The sequence below is a fragment of the Procambarus clarkii genome, chromosome 13 (assembly GCF_040958095.1).
Source record: "Procambarus clarkii isolate CNS0578487 chromosome 13, FALCON_Pclarkii_2.0, whole genome shotgun sequence".
NCBI lineage: Eukaryota > Metazoa > Arthropoda > Malacostraca > Decapoda > Cambaridae > Procambarus > Procambarus clarkii.
Genome location: NC_091162.1, coordinates 49,235,948 through 49,251,542, shown reverse-complemented (window position 1 = coordinate 49,251,542; position 15,595 = coordinate 49,235,948). Strand labels below are relative to the sequence as shown.

Sequence of the window (15,595 nt, the reverse complement as noted above, 5' to 3'; positions counted from 1 at the left end):
GACAAAAGAGCCAGAGCTCAACCCCTGCAAGCACAACTAGGTAAGTACCTACCACAGCCACTCACACACTCACCCATTACTCTCTCTCTCTCTCTCTCTCTCACACACACACACACACACACACACACACACACACACACACACACACACACACACACACACACACACACACACACACACACACAGGAACCAGGAACCACTGGAAGAGTTTGAGATTACCAGTGGGGAAGTAAGGAAGTGTTTACTAGAGTTGGACGTGACGAAGGCTATAGGCCCAGATGGAATCTCCCCTTGGGTTCTAAAGGAAGGAGCAAGAGAACTGAGCCTACCACTCTCCATAGTGTATAACAAATCACTGGCAACAGGGGAACTGCCAGATACTTGGAAAGCAGCTAACGTAGTCCCGATATACAAGAAAGGGGATAGACAGGAGGCACTGAACTACAGGCCAGTGTCCCTAACCTGCATACCATGCAAGCTGATGGAGAAGATTGTGCGAAAAAAACTAGTGGAGCATCTGGAGCGAAGGAACTTTGTAACACAGCATCAACATGGGTTCAGGGATGGCAGGTCCTGCCTCACAGGGTTACTTGAATTCTACGACCAGGCAACAAAAATAAGGCAAGAAAGAGAAGGGTGGGCAGACTGCATATTTTTGGATTGTCAGAAAGCCTTTGATACAGTGCCACACAAGAGGCTAGTGCGAAAGTTGGAGATGCAGGCTGGAGTGAGAGGGAAGGTACTCCGGTGGATAGAGGAATACCTAAGCAACAGGAGACAACGAGTCTGTGTGAGGGGTGAAGTCTCAGATTGGCGAGACGTCACAAGTGGAGTCCCGCAGGGGTCAGTCCTCGGACCTATACTGTTTCTGGTATATGTAAATGATCTCCCAGAGGGTATAGATTCGTTCCTCTCAATGTTTGCCGACGATGCAAAAATTATGAGGAGGATTGAAACAGAGGATGATAGTAGGAGGCTACAAGATGACCTGGATAGACTGAGTGAATGGTCCAACAAATGGCTGTTGAAGTTCAACCCGAGTAAATGCAAAGTAATGAAACTAGGCAGTGGAAACAGGAGGCCAGGCACAGGATACAGAATAGGAGATGAAGTACTTAATGAAACAGACAGAGAGAAAGATCTAGGAGTTGATATCACACCAAACCTGTCTCCTGAAGCCCACATAAAGAGAATAACGTCTGCGGCATATGCGAGGCTGGCTAACATCAGAACGGCGTTCAGGAACCTGTGTAAGGAATCATTCAGAATCTTGTACACCACATATGTAAGACCAATCCTGGAGTATGCGGCCCCAGCATGGAGCCCGTACCTTGTCAAGCACAAGACGAAGCTGGAAAAAGTCCAAAGGTATGCTACTAGACTAGTCCCAGAACTAAGAGGCATGAGTTATGAGGAAAGGCTGCGGGAAATGCACCTCACGACACTGGAAGACAGAAGAGTAAGGGGGGACATGATCACAACCTACAAAATCCTCAGGGGAATCGACCGGGTAAACAAGGACGAACTTTTCAACACTGGTGGGACGCGAACAAGGGGACACAGGTGGAAGCTGAGTACCCAAATGAGCCACAGAGACGTTAGAAAGAACTTTTTCAGTGTCAGAGTAGCTAGCAAATGGAATGCATTAGGAAGTGATGTGGTGGAGGCTGACTCCATTCACAGTTTCAAATGTAGATATGATAGAGCCCAATAGGCTCAGGAATCTGTACACCAGTTGATTGACGGTTGAGAGGCGGGACCAAAGAGCCAGAGCTCAACCCCCGCAAGCACAATTAGGTGAGTACAATTAGGTGAGTACACATATATATACACACACACACCATATATGGGTTCCCCTCTTTGCCCTGATCTTGCCAATCTCTACGTGGAACACTTTGAAACTGTTCTTCTTCTTCTTCCTTCTATTGATACTCGTCCCTCTCTCTGGCTTCGCTATGTTGATAACATTTTGCTTCCTGGCCTCATGACCTTAGTCTTTTCCAGCCTTTTCTCTCCTCTCGTAACAGTCTGGCTCCTTCCATCCATTTCAAAGTTGAATGGGAATCAAATTCCCTCCTTCCTTTTCTTGACGTGGCCTCCCCAGCCTCGCCTCCCAAGCCTGTCCTCCCCAGCCTGTCCTCCCCAGCCTCGCCTCCCAAGCCTGTCCTCCCCAGCCTGTCCTCCCCAGCCTCACCTCCCCAGCCTGTCCTCCCCAGCCTCGCCTCCCAAGCCTGTCCTCCCCAGCCTGTCCTCCCCAGCCTCACCTCCCCAGCCTGTCCTCCCCAGCCTCGCCTCCCCAGCCTCGCCTCCCCAGCCTCGCCTCCCCAAACTGTCCTCCCAAGCTTGGCTTCCCCAGCCTGGCCTCCCCAGCCTGGCCTCCCCAGCCTCGCCTCCCCAGCTTGGCCTCCCCAGCCTGTCCTCCCAAGCTTGGCCTCCCCAGACTGTCCTCCCAAGCTTGGCCTCCCCAGCCTGTCCTACCAAGCTTGGCCTCCCCAGCCTGTCCTCCCAAGCTTGGCCTCCCCAGCCTGTCCTCCCAAGCTTGGCCTCCCCAGCCTGTCCTCCCAAGCTTGGCCTCCCCAGCCTGTCCTCCCAAGCTTGGCCTCCCCAGCCTGTCCTCCCAAGCTTGGCCTCCCCAGCCTGTCCTCCCAAGCTTGGCCTCCCCAGCCTGTCCCCCCAAGCTTGGCCTCCCCAGCCTGTCCTCCCAAGCTTGGCCTCCCCAGCCTGGCCTCCCAAGCTTGGCCTCCCCAGCCTGTCCTCCCCAGCCTCGCCTCCCAAGCTTGGTCTCCCCAGCCTGTCCTCCCCAGCCTGTCCTCCCAAGCTTGGCCTCCCCAGACTGTCCTCCCAAGCTTGGCCTCCCCAGCCTGTCCTACCAAGCTTGGCCTCCCCAGCCTGTCCTCCCAAGCTTGGCCTCCCCAGCCTGTCCTCCCAAGCTTGGCCTCCCCAGCCTGTCCTCCCAAGCTTGGCCTCCCCAGCCTGTCCTCCCAAGCTTGGCCTCCCCAGCCTGTCCTCCCAAGCTTGGCCTCCCCAGCCTGTCCTCCCAAGCTTGGCCTCCCCAGCCTGTCCCCCCAAGCTTGGCCTCCCCAGCCTGTCCTCCCAAGCTTGGCCTCCCCAGCCTGGCCTCCCAAGCTTGGCCTCCCCAGCCTGTCCTCCCCAGCCTCGCCTCCCAAGCTTGGTCTCCCCAGCCTGTCCTCCCCAGCCTGTCCTCCCAAGCTTGGCCTCCCCAGCCTCGCCTCCTCAGTCTGTCCTCCCCAACCTGGCCTCACCAGCCTGGACTCCCAAGACATTCCTCCCCAGTCTGACCTCCCCGGCCTGTCCTCCCCAGCCAGGCCTGCTCAGCCTGGCCTCCCCAGCCTGGCCTCCCCAGCCTGACCTCCCTAGCCTGGCCTCCCCAGCCTTACATCCCAAGCCTGCCCTCCAAAGTCTGTCCTCCCAAGCCTGTCCTCCCCAGCCAGTTCTCCCCAGCCTAGCCTCCCCACCATGACATCCCAAGCCTGGCCTCCCCAGCCTGGCCTCTGTTACGTACTCCTAGCAGAATACGTATATAAATTTAAAATAACTTGTTTTATTCTATTATATCATTAGCCTGTATATGTACACACATTGTGTTTTTGGTAAATTATCGTGTGGTGTGGCAGCGTCAGTGGAGACAGGAGCGCGGTTGCTTTGCACACGTCTAGTACCTGTTAGATTCGGGAAAGCTGGACCTGTTCAGTTGGGAGTTCCAGATGTCACTTTTATTTAGTTTAGGTAATTGTTTATGTTCTGTAATTAAACAGGTGGCATTATACTTATATATTTTGTAAGTAACTATTATCTGTAATTTGCAGTCTTATGTGTTTTGAGAACAAGTGGTTGTTCAATTAGTTTTAAATATTAAAAAGTCCTTAGTTTCCGTCCCTCATCCTGGGATGAGGCAGACGGGAGAGAATTTGGGTTGCGACAGAGCGAGAGTTCAGTAGCTTCGGGGGACCAGGAAGAGATAAGGGAGATAAGAGATAAGAGAGATATATGGGAGATATATGGGAGATATCTCCCATATATCTCCCATAAGAGATATATGGGAGATAAGTCTGTTACTTCTTGTTGTGCCATATTTTATTATACTATATTAGGAGAAGGACAATACCTTTTGTTTGTTGTATAAGTTAACTTGACCATCTGTGTTTTTATATTATACTGTCTTGAATATATATCTATATAATATTTTGTATCTATTCTTCAGTCCTAAAGGAAGATTTTTATTTATGTGCTCATTACTTATCAAGGGGTTATACTGGCTTTACCTCGAAATTATACTACATATTTAAGGTAGGAATATACTTTCACATATAAACCCAACATTCCCTAATTTTACCCTATACTATAATTTCGAGGTAAAGGGGGGTCTAAACCCTCTAGTTATAGGTTAGGATAAGGAAAATTGGGTAAATGGTAATTAAATAGTTTTGGTGAGTTATATCCCTTTCAAACTAAGGTTAGGTTAAGGGTGGTTAAGTTGAACTGATGTAGAGAAAATTCCCATTATTATCATATTTTCCATTAACCTCCCTCCCCCAGGTAATAGAGGTTAGGTTGAGGATGGTTGAATTATGTGGAAAAAAATATGCTACGAGTATGATGCAATATTGAACCAAGATTCGTGTATCAGAGGTTAGGTCCAGGGAGGTTGGGTTGATGCATAAACAACACCTTCTTCCCATAAATACAATAAATTTGAAGTTAGATAAAGGGAGGTTAGGCCCAGGACGGTTGGGTTGATGCACAAATAACACGGTCCTCCCATATTTATGATAAATTTGAAGTTTGATAAATGGAGGTTAGGTCAAGGACGGTTGGGTTGATGCGCAAACAACACGTTCTTTCCATATTTACGATAAATTTGAAGTTAGATGAAGGGAGGTTAGGTCCAGGACAGTTGGGTTGATGTGTAAAAACAAAACACCTACCCAACACTATATCTACAATATTGAACACAGTTCCAAGTTTTAAAGGAGAGGGGCTGTTAGGTCCATATCCAAAACATCACTTTTCTATGAATATGGTTACGATGTTCAACAAAAAACCTAGCAGGTTAGGCACAGTGCAGATAGTTTCATATCCAAAACTTCAGTTTTCGAAGAAAAATAGATAAAATATTCAACAAAGCTCCAAGACTCTTGCAGGTTAGGCACGGGCATTTAGGTTCATATCCAAAAAACATCACTTCTCTGAGTATATGTCGCATCAGAGGTTGGGTCCAGGTTTAGTTGGAATGGGTGAAAATGTGGATAAAATAGGTTTTGGCTGTGCTATGATACACAACATTTAGGCATATTTGGTGGAAATTGTCTCCAATTTGATGGCGATAGCTTAAATTTCCCCAACTTTAATCAAATCTGCTAGGTCAGGGATAGGTAAGGCTATGTAGGGTAGGTTGGAATATGTGATAACTCGGGTAAAATGGTCTTTGGCTGAGCTATGTAACAAAACATTTTGGGTATATTGGGTAGAAATTGTCTTAATTAGGTTGAATTTAGGTGAGTAAGCATAAATTTCACGAACTCTAATCAAATCTAGCTTGGGATATGCTAGGTCAGGTTAGGTAAGGCTGTGTAAGGTAAGATGGAATAGGTGAAAAACTTGGGTGAAATGAACTTTGACCATGCTAAGATACAAAACATTTGGGTATATTCGGTGGAAATTGGCATAAATTAGGTAAAATTTAGGTGGGAAAGGCATAAATTTTGCCAACTATAATCAAATCTGACTTTAGATATGCCAGGAGAGGCTGGGTAGGGTTGTCTAGGGCAGGTTGGAATAGGTGAAAACTCAGCTAAAATGAACTTTGGCCATGCTAAGATACAAAACATTTGGGTATATTCGGTGGAAATTGGCTTAAATTAGGTAAAATTTAGGTTGGAAAGGCATAAATTTTGCCAGCTATAATCAAATCTGACTTTGGATATGCCAGGAGAGGCTGGGTAGGGTTGTCTAGGGCAGGTTGGAATAGGTGAAAACTCAGCTAAAATGAGCTTTGGCCGTGCTATGTTTCAAAACATTTTTGGGTATATTTGGCGGAAATTGTCTTAAATTAGGTCAAATTTATATGGGATAACTTAAATTTCGCCGACTTTAGCCAAATCTAAGTTTGGATATGCTAGGATAGGTTAGGTAAGGTTGCGTAGGGTAGGATGGAATAGGAGAAAATGTAGGTAAAAATGGGCTTAGGCAGTGCTGTGATACACAACATTTGGATATAATGGTGGGAATTGCCTTAAATTAGGTCAAATTTTTGTGGGATAGCTTAAATTTCGCAGACTTTAACCAAATCCAGGTTTGGATATGCTAGGATAGGTTAGGTGAGGTTGTGTAGGGTAGGATGGAATAGGAGAAAATGTAGGTAAAAATGGGCTTTGGCGATGCTATGATACACAACATTTGGGTATATTTGGTGGAAATTGCCTTAAATTAGGTCAAATTTAGGTGGGAATAGCTTAAATTTCATCAACTTTAACCAAATCTAGGTTTGGATATGCTAGGTCAGGTTAGATGAGGTCGTGTAGGGTAGTATGGAATAGGCGAAAATGGGCTTTGGCAGTGCTATGCTACGCAACATTTGGGTATATTTGGTGGGAATTGTCATAAATTATGTCGAATTAAAGTGGCATAGCTTAAATTTCACCAACTTGAACTAAAACTAGGTTTGATTATGCCAGGTCAGGATAGGTGAGGTCGTGTAGGGAAGGACATATATATCATCTTAGGGTAATGAACTAGTATGTTTATGAAATAGTGTAAATTTTCCTATTTGGGGTTCGAGCTATATGGCAGACTTATATAATGTATGGACAGAGGCGACATAGGCTTGTATGTGAGGATATGGGATGCTCATATTTAGTTAGTTTAGCTAGGTTGAATTTAGTCAAATTTGCGTAGTATAAGTATATTTTTGATAGATTTAGATGAATTTAAGTTTTAACAGGATGCATTTTGATAAGATATAGCAAATTTGTCTAAAATTATCATAGAAAATACTGACTTCACCTAACCCCACCTGCCCTAACATATCTAAGGCTAGAACAAATAAGTTTGTTAGATGGTTTGAATAAATACATAAATATGGTGGTCTGATTGGAGAGAATGTAACAAGGAAGGTATTAATAAGACATAAAAACAGTGGACATATGTTAGATGAATAGTTTAGCACTAATAATGTTGATATCTTAATGGAAAAAGAATGTGTTATATATTGAGCTCATCGGAAGTCATATGCACCATTTTTATATGCGAAATTCTGACTTTTGGGGAGTTGGTTAAACTCAGCATATTATAATTAATGTCCTAAATATACCCAGAAAAATATCATGCAAATTGTGTATTGTTTGACCTAGTTTGTTGTGTTTGTACATATATAGTACAATTAATATACTTGTGTATTAATTGTGCAGATTATGTATTTTGCATAAGTTGTATGATTATTGCAATTATGTATTGATTATATTTCTATAAATTGTGTATTGTTTTGTGCAAGTTGTATGTATTAATTGTATATGTTTTTGTATGTGTATTTGCGGAAATTGCTTAGTTGTGCATTTAATAAATATGTGCTAGTTATGTATTGTTCATATTTTGGTAAGTTGTGTATTGATTATATTTTTGAGCAAGTTGTGTAAATGTTGCAATTGTATTTGTGTAAATCGTGTATTTATGCTACTTGTGTATTTTCATATTTGGGGTAGTTATGTATTGTACGTATTTGTGCTAGATATGCATTTGTACAAGTTGTGTAATAATTATGAAAGATGTGTAATATTTGTATAAGTTGTGTATTAATTGAGTATGTTGTGTAATTGCATATGGACGAATTGTTTATTTATACCTTTGTGTACTGATTGTCATTGTGCAAGTTGAGTAATTATATAGCAAGTTTTCTTGCAATAATTGTGCAAAGATGTAAAATAATTACACAAACTGTGTAATAATTGTCCATGTTTTATAATAATTTTTGTGATAATAGTGCATTTATGCACGTTGTGTTTTTAATTTGTTGAAGTGGAACTGGTGCAACTGTATTTGTGTGTGAAAATTGTGTATTTTGTGTAAGCTCTGTAATTTGATAAAATAGATCTTTATGGTGTAAGTGTATTTTGGTTTATGAGACAATGTGTGGGTATTTTGTGAAAATTACGTTTGTGAAATTGTGTAATTTTAGTTAAAGCGCATTTTTGATTGTCTAAATGTATAAGCATTTTGATATATTTGTGCAAAATACCGTACTTTGTGTAAATGTCATACTCTGAGTGTACATGCAATATTGTGTAAATGGTATATTTTTGTTTGCAACTGACATATTTTGTATGAAAATCTCATATTTTTTTATGTGATGGTATATTTTGAGTGTAAATAGTATATTTTGTGCATAAATGGCATATTTGGTGTGTAAATGCTGTATTTTCTGTGTGTATGGCATAAATTACATCTGATTAATGGGGAAATGGTGGCAAAAACTAGGCTATTCTCTATGAATGCATAGGTTTTGAAGTATGTGTAGGTATGCATGATTGTATTTGCGAGTGTTGGTTTAGAAACAAGTTAGCTGATTTGCGTAGCAAGACTAGGCTTTTTTGAGGTGTAGAAATGATTAGCCTATGAATATAGTGGCTACCATCCAGCTGAGTTGCTAGATGGATGAATTGAGGTGCGACATTTGGATATCCATTTAATGGATGTGAGGACAGTTGACTAGCCTATGAACACAGCCACTAATCCGCTGTACTGCCAGATGTGTGGTAACTACTTGTGGATTATAGTAGAATATCTAGATATAGGGTTTTCATAATTGCTGTTGTGTATAAAACTAGAATAAGAGCTATTTATTAAAACTATTATTGTAAACTAAAACTTTAAGTGGGATCCCTTGGTTGTTTTAAGCATAGGGTGGACATGAATGAGATTGGGTGGAAATATATAGGAGCTGCCTCGTATGGGCCAATAGGACCTCTGCAGTTACCTTTATTCTTATGTTCAGCTCACCTGCTATGCTGCCAGATGTACGATTCTGCTTAAATTGCAGTATGACATTTGGGCTTCTGTTATACTTTTGAACTTATCACTGAATAATGATTACAGTTGTGGATGACTAAAATGTATATTCTTATACCTCTGATTAGGTTAGGTGGGGATGGATAGTCTAGTCATTTTTGATTAATAACATCAAATACACATGCCAGTAGGACGCCAAAGGTCGCATTGGTTGTCTGGTGACGTCATACATAGTTGACCAGTAAGGTACTGTAATACCTTCACACCTATATGCTAATGACCATCAATACCTTATCCCTATACCTGAGCTCGCTTTTCACGATGTCACTAAACAACAACAAAAACTGTTCTGTAGAATGTATTTGTTTGTTATAAATAATATGTTAGGTTAGGTTAGGTTAGGAAGGTTTGATCGGGTTTATGAATAACAGAAAATATAAGCAATGAGCAAAATACGAGCTATTGTAGCTGAATATCAACTTTGATGAAGCACAGACTATAGGTGAGGTATTAAGCTAGATTAAGAGTTCTCACTTATGTGTGAACCTCCTGGGATCCGCATTTAGCGCGCCTCGCGCCACATTAGGGATGATGACGTCAGAAACGAAGGCCTTATTTCAAAACATGAGAGGCTTGCTTTTCATTGAAGTTACCATGCCTGGCAGGGGACTGTTAGTTTATACAGTAATGTTGGATTAGTACTGAAATCGCATTGAAGTCACCATGCCTGGCAGGGTACTGTTAGTTTATACAGTAATATTGGATTAGTACTGAAATCGCATTGAAGTCACTACGCCTGGCAGGGGACTGTTTTCATACAAATGAAAGATAGTAAGTTTTCATTTTTATTTTTGCCCTATGCTCAATAAGCAATTTCTGAAGAAAGATTGACAAAGCTTAAATTATATTCTCTAGAAAGGCAAAGAAATAGAGGTGACATGATAGAGCTGTGAATGAATGGACATGATAAAGGGGGAATATTAATAGACTATTAAAATTATCAACACTAGACAGAACATGAAACAATGGACATAAATTGGAATAAGTTTTAGAATTAGGAAAAAGACCTGGGTAAATACTGGTTCTGTAAACAGGGTTTGAAGTCATTTCTTATGTTATTATTATGTAATCTTAGCTATAAAATGATCTTAGACAATGGGAAACAGTACGGCAATACCTTATTGAGAAAAACGAGCTTATAATGATTAATGCCATTGCACATTAGGCTTGACAGAAGGAAGCATTTGAATCCCCCTTTGCTATAAATATTGAAAATGGGAATAATTTACACTGTAACAGAAAACGGACTTATACAGGGAAAATGAAGACGGGGGTGACGTCATTATCCATTGGCGATGCCTGTGCAGGGTTGCTCAGGTAACGAAATATGATGGGGCCAGGAGCCGGCCTTTTAATCCCCAGGTAAGTTGATGACGTCATTGACCATTAGCAATGCCCGTGCATGGCTCACTGTGGTAACGAAAAAACATGGGGCCATAGACCGGCTATGAAAGAAAATTTGAGAAAACCCTGGGGCCATAGACCGGCTATTTAATCCCCATGAACGTACCTGTGCATGGACCACTGAGGCATCGAAAAAAAAACACGGGCCATAGACCGGCTTGGGGAAAAAAAGTTCGTAAAACCCAGGGGCCATAGACCGGCTTGGGAAAAAAAAGTTCGTAAAACCCAGGGGCCATAGACCGGCTATTTAATCCCCTTGAACGTACCTGTGAATGGACCACTGAGGCATCGAAAAAAAACACGGGCCATAGACCGGCTTGGGAAAAAAGCAAAATAGCCGGTCTATGGCCCGGTTTCCCCTACTCCCAGCCTCGCCTCCCCAGCCTCGCCTCCCCAAACTGTCCTCCCAAGCTTGGCTTCCCCAGCCTGGCCTCCCCAGCCTCGCCTCCCCAGCTTGGCCTCCCCAGCCTGTCCTCCCAAGCTTGGCCTCCCCAGACTGTCCTCCCAAGCTTGGCCTCCCCAGCCTGTCCTACCAAGCTTGGCCTCCCCAGCCTGTCCTCCCAAGCTTGGCCTCCCCAGCCTGTCCTCCCAAGCTTGGCCTCCTCAGCCTGTCCTCCCAAGCTTGGCCTCCCCAGCCTGTCCTCCCAAGCTTGGCCTCCCCAGCCTGTCCTCCCAAGCTTGGCCTCCCCAGCCTGTCCTCCCAAGCTTGGCCTCCCCAGCCTGTCCCCCCAAGCTTGGCCTCCCCAGCCTGTCCTCCCAAGCTTGGCCTCCCCAGCCTGGCCTCCCAGCCTCGCCTCCCAAGCTTGGTCTCCCCAGCCTGTCCTCTCCAGCCTGTCCTCCCAAGCTTGGCCTCCCCAGCCTCGCCTCCTCAGTCTGTCCTCCCCAACCTGGCCTCACCAGCCTGGACTCCCAAGCCTGGCCTCCCAAGACATTCCTCCCCAGTCTGACCTCCCCGGCCTGTCCTCCCCAGCCAGGCCTGCTCAGCCTGGCCTCCCCAGCCTGGCCTCCCCAGCCTGACCTCCCTAGCCTGGCCTCCCCAGCCTTACATCCCAAGCCTGCCCTCCAAAGTCTGTCCTCCCAAGCCTGTCCTCCCCAGCCAGTTCTCCCCAGCCTAGCCTCCCCACCATGACATCCCAAGCCTGGCCTCCCCAGCCTGGCCTCTGTTACGTACTCCTAGCAGAATACGTATATAAATTTAAAATAACTTGTTTTATTCTATTATATCATTACCTGTATATGTACACACATTGTGTTTTTGGTAAATTATCGTGTGGTGTGGCAGCGTCAGTGGAGACAGGAGCGCGGTTGCTTTGCACACGTCTAGTACCTGTTAGATTCGGGAAAGCTGGACCTGTTCAGTTGGGAGTTCCAGATGTCACTTTTATTTAGTTTAGGTAATTGTTTATGTTCTGTAATTAAACAGGTGGCATTATACTTATATATTTTGTAAGTAACTATTATCTGTAATTTGCAGTCTTATGTGTTTTGAGAACAAGTGGTTGTTCAATTAGTTTTAAATATTAAAAAGTCCTTAGTTTCCACCCCTCATCCTGGGATGAGGCAGACGGGAGAGAATTTGGGTTGCAACAGAGCGAGAGTTCAGTAGCTTCGGGGGACCAGGAAGAGTAACATGTGGGAGATAAGTCTGTTACTTCTTGTTGTGCCATATTTTATTATACTATATTAGAAGGACAATACCTTTTGTTTGTTGTATAAGTTAACTTGACCATCTGTGTTTTTATATTATACTGTCTTGAATATATATCTATATAATATTTTGTATCTATTCTTCAGTCCTAAAGGAAGATTTTTATTTATGTGCTCATTACTTATCAAGGGGTTATCCTGGTGACCCGCTCTTGAGAACAGCAGTTTTCTCGTATCCCTAGACGTAATTAAAGCTTGGCTGCTGTAGGGTCACGAGCCGTAACGAACGATAGGTAACAGCCTCCCTAGTCTGTCCTCCCCAGCCTGTCCTCACCAGCCTAGCCTCCCCACCATGACATCCCAAGCCTGGCCTCCACAGCCTGGCGTCACCAGCCTGGCCTCCACAGCCTGGCCTCCACAGCCTGGCGTCCCCAGCCTGGCCTCCTGCACAGCCTGGCCTCCACAGCCTGGCCTCCACAGCCTGGCGTCCCCAGCCTGGCCTCCACAGCCTGGCGTCCCCAGCCTGGCGTCCCCAGTCTGGCCTCCACAGCCTGGCCTCCACAGCCTGGCGTCCCCAGCCTGGCCTCCACAGCCTGGCCTCCACAGCCTGGCGTCCCCAGCCTGGCCTCCACAGCCTGGCCTCCACAGCCTGGCGTCCCCAGCCTGGCCTCCACAGCCTGGCCTCCACATCCTGGCCTCCACAGCCTGGCCTCCACATCCTGGCCTCCACAGCCTGGCCTCCACAGCCTGGCCTCCCCAGCCTGCAGCGCTGATTATTTTTAAACACTATTTCCTGTTCAACTTAATACTTGGCGCTGCTCCCAATAATATGGTGGTGGTAGAATATTGTGGTGGCAGAATATGGTGGTGGTAGAATATGGTGGTGGTAGAATATGGTGGTGGTAGAATATGGTGGTGGTAGAATATGGTGGTGGTAGAATATGGTGGTGGCAGAATATGGTGGTGGCAGAATATGGTGGTGGTAGAATATTGTGGTGGTAGAATATGGTGGTGGTAGAATATGGTGGTGGTAGAATATGATGGTGGCAGAATATGGTGGTGGTAGAATATGGTGGTGGTAGAATATGGTGGTGGTAGAATATGGTGGTGGCAGAATATGGTGGTGGTAGAATATGGTGGTGGTAGAATATAGTAGTGGTAGAATATGGTGGTGATAGAATTTGGTGGTGGTAGAATAGTGGTGGTTGAATTTGGTGGGTGGTTGAATATGGTGGTGGTAGTATATGGTGGGGTAGAAAATGGTGGTGGTGGAATATGGTGGGGGCGGGGGGGGGGTAGAATATGGCCAAATACTCTGGGCACTGATCGTGTACAAGCCATGTATAATTACCTCACAACTGTAGCGACGAGAGAACAAGACAAGCAGACAACGGCAGCAGCAGAGACCGACAGCAGCAACAGCAGCAGACCGCAGCAGCAGACAACAGCAGCAGCAGACAGCAGCAGAAGCAGCAGACAACAGCAGCAGCAGACAACAGCAGCAGCAGACAACAGCAGAAGCAGCAGACAACAGCAGCAGCAGCAGACAACAGCAGCAGCAGACAACAGCAGCAGACAACAGCTGACGATCGTGTGGCCAACAGTGTCGGGAAAAAACTAAGCAGCAGTTCTTATATACATCTCACACCCGGACTCCTCCCACCCTGTCTCCTCCCACCCTGTCTCCTCCCACCCTGTCTCCTCCCACCCTGTCTCCTCCCACCCTGTCTCCTCCCTCCCTGTCTCCTCCCTCCCTGTCTCCTCCCTCCCTGTCTCCTCCCTCCCTGTCTCCTCCCACCCTGTCTCCTCCCACCCTGTCTCCTCCCACCCTGTCTCCTCCCTCCCTGTCTCCTCCCTCCCTGTCTCCTCCCTCCCTGTCTCCTCCCTCCCTGTCTCCTCCCACCCTGTCTCATCCCACCCTGTCTCCTCCCACCCTGTCTCCTCCCACCTTGTCTCCTCCCACCCTGTCTCCTCCCTCCCTGTCTCCTCCCACCCTGTCTCATCCCACCCTGTCTCCTCCCACCTTGTCTCCTCCCACCCTGTCTCCTCCTACCGTGTCTCCCCCTGTCTCCTCCCACCCTGTCTCTTCCCTCCCTGTCTCCTCCCACCCTGTCTCTTCCCTCCCTGTCTCCTCCCACCCTGTCTCTTCCCTCCCTGTCTCCTCCCACCCTGTCTCTTCCCTCACTGTCTCCTCCCACCCTGTCTCTTCCCTCACTGTCTCCTCCCACCCTGTCTCTTCCCTCACTGTCTCCTCCCACCCTGTCTCCTCCCTCCCTGTCTCCTCCCACCCTGTCTCCTCCCACCCTGTCTCCTCCCTCCCTGTCTCCTCCCACCCTGTCTCCTCCCACCCTGTATCCTCCCACCCTGTTTCCTCCCACCCTGTCTAATCCCTCCCTCCCTATCTCCTCCCCACCGCCGACCCTCCCCACCGCCGGCCCTCCCCACCGGCCGGCCCTCACCACCGCCGACCCTCCCCACCGGCCGGCCCTCCCCACCGCCGACCCTCCCCACCGCCGACCCTCCCCACCGGCCGGCCCTCCCCACCGCCGGCCCTCCCCACCGCCGGCCCTCCCCACCCCCGACCCACCCCACCGCCGACCCTCCCCTCCGCGGGCCCTCCCCACCCTCCCCCAGTATCTACCAGCAGGCGTCCACAAAGGTCAACAATACCACCTGGTGTGGCGTGTAAGATAATATCTCGGAAAAAATTTTCCTGTTTTGTTCATGGGAATCCCCTCAAATGTTGTCATGCTAGCACTTGTTGTTGTTGTTGTTGTGGTTGATGATTCCTTGTTGATGTTGTTGTTGTTGATGATGTTCCCTTGTTGTTGATGATGTGTTGTTATAGTGCTGTTATTGATGTACCCTTGTTGTTGTTGTTGATGTTGTTGTTGTGATGCGAGAGTGAAGTGCTTGTTGTTGTCGTCGTTGTTACCCCGTCCTGGGCCAGGAGCACCCCTCCGTGCTCTGGGTGGGGGTGTTGGATAATCCTAGCAAGCAATTATTTTTATTCTTTGTGAACATTTATTTTCTATTTTTTTATCACTTCAATATTGATGATTATGATTCTAAGTGGACTGTATATTTGATTCAGCCTGCCAGAATTTACCTGCACATAGTTGGAGGGACGTTTACACCTTATACAACAATTGGGGGTCATATAATAAGCTATAAACATTTACCTTATTATAATATAAATTATACCACATATGGTGGTAATTAATCTACAGTATGGTTAGTACTACTCAATCTTATAGTAAACATGGGTTAGTACAAATGTGAGATCTTAGCCATGATGTAGGTATGGCCTGATTAGGCAGTGTGATAGCTGTTAGAGTGTGGCTACATGTGGTCCAGTTGTAAAATGGGGGCTGGCACTCAGGTGGCGTCTGTGGAACAGCTAGGGTAAGCAAGAACATCACAAGTTATGTTGGCCAGCTCACCTCATTATCTTCAACTCACA

The 15,595-nt window shown here is 46.1% G+C and overlaps 1 protein-coding gene across 1 annotated transcript in view; it reads right to left on the bottom strand.

Moving 5' to 3' along the window:
• The window catches only part of LOC123751038 (leukocyte elastase inhibitor-like), a 54,493-nt gene extending 40,759 nt beyond the window's left edge, over positions 1-13,734 (bottom strand). The window contains exon 1 of the mRNA XM_069323906.1: positions 13,484-13,734. The gene's annotated coding sequence lies outside the window, so the exon portion shown is untranslated. The remainder of the gene's footprint in view (positions 1-13,483) is intronic.
• Between the last annotated feature and the right edge of the window lie 1,861 nt (positions 13,735-15,595).